Consider the following 6,000-nt stretch of genomic DNA (forward strand, 5'->3'; position numbering starts at 1 on the left):
GGTGCGAGTCAGTACACATGTACGAGAAATAGACGTTCAGCCTACTTACATAATTACTTTCAAAATACTCAAGAGTGTTGCAATGATTTCCGATGCACTTAGAATTTACAAAAGTAATGTGTGTTAAACTGGGGATAAACTAGACTAATAATCACCTTACAGTGTGTTTCGTGTTTTTACAGCCGTCCGGGAATAATTTCTTCACATAAAGTCCTCGTAGTGGTTTACCGTGTGTTGTGTTGACTCATGTGAGCCATTTCATCCAGAATTCTCAATTTTATTAAAAAAAGGACGACCTGAAAAAAAATTGTTGGGTATTCTTTCTACATTCATATGGAATAAGAGTGCCAAATCTCTTACCCAGCACGTATAACAAACACAAACTTCAGCAAATCACAAAAATAGCCATTCTCATAGTTCAAAGTGTTTTCGAAGTAAGAACAAGATTTCTACTAAAAGTGCCGATGCCCTTAACATGACGCACTCTGTGATGACTAAGCAAGTATACAGACAATAGTGAATAAAATGCATCTATGGATGTACAGCTACAAGAAATGATGACAGGCATGGAGTCTGTGTCGACATTCTGAGTTTGGCAGCTCATTAGTGAAGGAAGCAAAGTGTGAAATATCGATGAGCGCGGGTGCAGCTCTGCGGAAATGTCAAATGGCGACGCTAGAGAGCGGAGTTCCGCTTGGCATGATTGCCCAGGAAGGACTAAAATCAAAGACTCACTGTATGATCAGAATTTTAACACTAGTTCTGGATCGTAATGTCTGTAACAGCTCTTGTGTGCAAACAGAATTTCAATTAACCCGCGCACGTGTAAAAAAATTTGTCTTCTTTTCATGGAATTGCCATATCGAGGAGCATAAACCCAGGAAAATGAGTATATTTGCCTACTATTGTAGAACAGTAAATATTGAAAAACAAAACCTAACACTGCTGGAATATTTGCTTCATAAATAGTCTGTTGGGTAAAGCTATCTTAACCGACTACACTCACTCAGTGACTGTCCAAAGGTCTCACTCGATACATACTAGTTATTTGTCCACCATCATACACTATGTGATCAAAAGTATCCGGGCACCCCTAAAAACATACGTTTTTCATATCAGGTGCATTTTGCTGCCACCTACTGCCAGTCACTCCACATCAGCGACCACAGCAGTCATTAGACATCGTGAGAGAGCAAAATGAGGCGGTCTGCGCAACTGACGGACTTCGAACGTGGTCAGGTGATTGGGTGTCACATGGGTCATACGTCTGTACGTGAGATTTCCACATTCCTGAACATCCCTAGGTCCACTGTTTCCGACGTGATAGTGAAGTGGAAACGGGAAGGGACACGTACAGCACAAAAACGTATAGGCAGGCATCTACCAAGACGGTCACATAGGAATTCCAAACTGCATCAGGATCCACTGCAAGTACTATGACAGGCGTGAGGTGAGGAAACTTGGATTTTATGGTCAAGCGGCTGCTCATAAGCCACACATCACCACGGTAAATCCCAAACGACGCCTCACTTGCTGCAAGGAGCGTAAACATAGGACGATTGAGCAGTGAAAAAACGTTGTGTGGAGTGACGAATCACGTTACTCAATGTGGCGCTCCGATAGCAGGGTGCGGGTACGGCAAATGCCCAGTGAATGTCATCTGACAGAGTCTGTAGCGCCAAAAGTAAAATTCGGAGGTGGTGGTATTATGGTGTGGTCGTTTTCTTCATGGAGGGTGCTTGCAACCCTTGTTGTCTTTCGTATACTAACACAGTACAGGCCTACATTGATGTTTCAAGCAGCTTCTTGCTTCGCACTGTTGAAGAGCAATTCGGGGACGGCGATTGCATCTTTCCACATGGTCGAGCACATGTCACAATGCACGACCTGTGGTGGAGTGGTTACGCGACAATAACATCCCTATAATGGACTGGCCTGCACGGAGTACTTACCTATATCCTATAGATAAACTTTGGGACGCCGACTTCGTGCCAGGCCTCACCGCTCGACTTCGATACGTCACCTCAGTGCAGAACTCCGTGAAGAATGGGCTGCTAATCCCCAAGAAACCTTTCAGCACCTAACTGAACGTTTGCCTGCGAGAGTGGGAGCTGTCATCAAGGCTAAGTAAGGGTGGGTCAACAGGATGATGAATTCCAGCATTACCGATGGAGGGCACTACTAAATTGTAAGTCATTTTAGCTAGGTTTCCGGATACTTTTGATCACATGGTATACACTAAAGTGACAAAAGTCGTGGGATACGTCCTAATATCGTGTCGGGTCCCTTTCTGCCGGGTGTGGTGCCGCACCTCGACGAGCTGCGTGCTCAACAAGTCGTTGGAAATCACCTGCTGAAATTTTGAACCATGAAGTCTCTATGACCTTTCATAATTGCAGAAGCATGGCAAGTGCACAAGGATTTTGTTTACGAACTGAACGTACGATTATGTCCACAAATGTTCCATGGAATTCATTTCGAGTCCGAAAAAGACAGCATTTTTAGGGAACATGAAGTCCATGAATGTCTGCCAGTAGCCTGCAAGTAGCCAACCATTTACATTCAATGATTGGTTCGACTGAACCAAAGAATCCAGTCCTAGTCAACATCAGCTTTCACAGTGACAGCTTCGGTCCCTGGCATCAAGGAGTCCCCGCCATACTCGAACCCTACCATCAAATCGGAGCCCATCTGATCAGCCAACGATTTTCCAGTTGTCTAGCTGCAAGCGGTGTTCTTCTGGTATCAAAGGCACTAGCTTTGGTCATCAGCTACCACAGCACATTCACGCAAAATTTTACCGGCAACGGATACTTTCCTGCACGTTCACATTGATTTCCGTTGTTATTACACGCAGTGTGGCTTGTATGTTACCAGTCAGAACACTACGCAGACGACGCTGCTCTCGGTCATGAAGGCCGTCAGCCACTTCGCTGTCCTGGTGACAAGTAATGCCTGAAAACTTTGGTACTCCCGGCATTACTATGGATATCGTTTAGTCTCAACTACCATTCCGCGTTCAAAATCTGTTAATTTCCGACTTGTGGCCGTAGTCACGTCAGAAACCTTTCACATGAATCAACTGAACACAAACGACATCTCCGATAATCCACTGCCTTTTAATGACTCGTGTACTGGACACTACCACTATCTGTATATGTGCAAATTGCTATTATATGTGCAAATTGCTATCCTCTGACTTTCATCACCTCGGGGTTTACACTATGTGATCAAATGTATACGTAAACCCGGCTGAAAATGACTTAAAATTTCATGACTTGTTTATGAAATACTGTGCTACTAAGTCACTATCAGGGAGGTTATGTAGGCAGAAGAGTCACTATTTAAAGCTTCCCTTGATTATTTATCTTTGTACAGTCAATCTACGTTTGCAGAAATGAGAAAACAGCTTCAGAACATTGACGGGTCTTATAAACAGAAAGCTAACATATGCTCAAAACAATCCATTGCCTTCACGAAGTAATATATTCACTGTGCAGTACACAAGTATTAGACAGCGAGGGCATTATTTTCGTTGGGCTAACTTTATCGAAATTCACGGTTCAGGTCGCATGTATAAATTGCTCATGGTTTATTAGAGTTATACATTCTTCATACATTGATGTCCTGTTTACGGGACGAAGGAAAATCAGGGTTTAAAGTCTCGCTTGCGTTTCATTGAACTTGTCTGGCTGGCGAGACTTTTCTCATGAGAAAAACACGATTCCATACCTCGAAACAACACATCTTGGAATTTTCATCAAGTGAAATAGTGAATCGAAACCTACTTTGAACCAGAGGAGTGGCGGTGAAATTCGATGAAAAATGGGTTGCCTCCTATTACCACACTGAAGCAACCACTAGCTGCCTAGAGGAGACAGTGTAATTCTCTACTGCATTAAGGAATAGCGAACAAACCAACAAAGAAGTAATACATTCTACATAAAATAATAGGATCAGAAATTCATGATAGAAATTGGATACATTGAAAAGGGTTGAGTTATATCGAAGAATGTGGCAATTTGTACATGGAATTACACATTGTGTTCAAAAGTATCCAGACATCCCTAAAACATACGTTTTTCATATTAGGTGTGTTGTGATCACACCTACTGCCAAGTACTCCATATCAGCGACCTCAGTAGTCATTAGACATCGTGAGAGAGCAGAATGGGGTGCTCCGCGGAACTCACGGACTTCGGAAGTGGTAGGGTGATTGGGTGTCACTTGTAACACACTCCTGTACGCTAGACTTCCATATTCCCAAATATCCCTAGGCCCACTGTTTCCGATGTGATAGCGAAGTGAAAAATTGAAGCACTAAAGCGTACAGGATGACCTTCCTTGTCTGTTGAGTGACAGAGACTGCCGACAACTGAAGAGGATCGTAAGGTGTAATAGGCAGGCATCTTCCATGACGGTCACACAGGAAATCCAAACTGCATCAGGATCTACTGGAAGTACTATGATAGTTAACCGGGAGATGAGAAAACTTGGATTTCATGGTCCAGCCTCTGCTCATAAGCCACACATGACGCCGGTAAATGCCAAACGACAACTCACTTGGTGTAAGGAGCGTACAAATTGAACGCTGGAACAGTGGAAAAACGTTGTATGGAGTGACGAATCACGTTACACAATGTGGCGATCCGAAATCAGGGTGTGGGTATGACGAATGCTCGGTGAAGGTCAGTTGCCAGCGTCTGTAGTGCCAATAGTAAAATTCGGGGATGGCGATGCATTTTTCAACCCTTAGAGCACCTGTCATTATGCACGGCCAGTGGCGGAGTGATTACGCGACAATAACATCTCTGTACAGAACTGGCCTGCATAGAGACCTGATCTGAAATCTGCAGAAATCTTTGGGATGTTTTGGAACGCCGACTTCTTGCCAAGTCTCACCGACTGGCATCAATACCACTCCTCAGTGCAGCACTCCGTGAAGAATGGGCTGCCATTCCCCAAGAAACATTCCAGCACCTAACTGAACGTATGCGTGCGAGAGTGGAAGCTATCATCAAGGCTAAGGGTAGGCCAACACCATATTGAATTACCGATGGAAGGCACCACGAATTAGTAAATCATTGGGATGAAATGATGATGAAGACGACACAACACCCAGGCCCAGAATGGATAAAATCCCCTACCGAGCCGGGAATCGAACCTGGGACACTTAGGACGGCAGTCCGTCATGCTGACCATTCATCTATCGGGGCGGACAGTACTACCATAGTAACAGTGCACTAGTATTTGAAAGCTGCTGTGATCAAGATCCCATCTGACCATTGTAAGATCTCTAGTACAAATAACTACATAGTCTACTGTAAATTGTTTGTCAGCTTGCTATTTAATTATTTGAGACTGTAGCGAGAAATCCAGTAGCTAACAGCTCCTTTGGCTATTATTAATGATCAGCTACTGTTGAATTGACGCAATAAATGCCGTTCTTGTACCAGTGCTTGCCTCTGGTGGTAGATGAAATCAATGTACGACAAAATTACAGTCGATCTGCAATCGACTTTCCCCTGTAATCTGTTGCAAAGTTTGTTAACGTCGCAAAATCTACTGCAGAATAAAAGGGCCTTTCTACAGCAATGAGTGTTTGTCAAAATACTGCACGGTACTAGTAATACATAACAACAACAACACCTGAGGAAGCATAATATTTGATGTAACTACTATAGAACACAAATACGAAGATAAACTATACGATACGAATCCGAATGCCTGTTTCTCAACTTACTGTGACGTACCATGAAATAAATGTGTAAAATAAGGTACAGCAAAAGCATTGGGGATTGAGATGTCATAGAGGGAGCTAGACCCGTTGATCAGTAGGTGGTGAAAACCGCATCGCCGTTCACATAAGGTGAACTCGGAACCTATCGCATGTGCCTCTTTTCGTCTAGATAATAGTAATAACTAATGAAATGTGGATGATATACACTGATATGATAAAACATTAGGACCGCCTGCTCATTGGCGTGCTGTTCCACCTTT

This window comes from Schistocerca serialis, chromosome 2, assembly GCF_023864345.2.
Source record: "Schistocerca serialis cubense isolate TAMUIC-IGC-003099 chromosome 2, iqSchSeri2.2, whole genome shotgun sequence".
NCBI classification, from domain to species: domain Eukaryota; kingdom Metazoa; phylum Arthropoda; class Insecta; order Orthoptera; family Acrididae; genus Schistocerca; species Schistocerca serialis.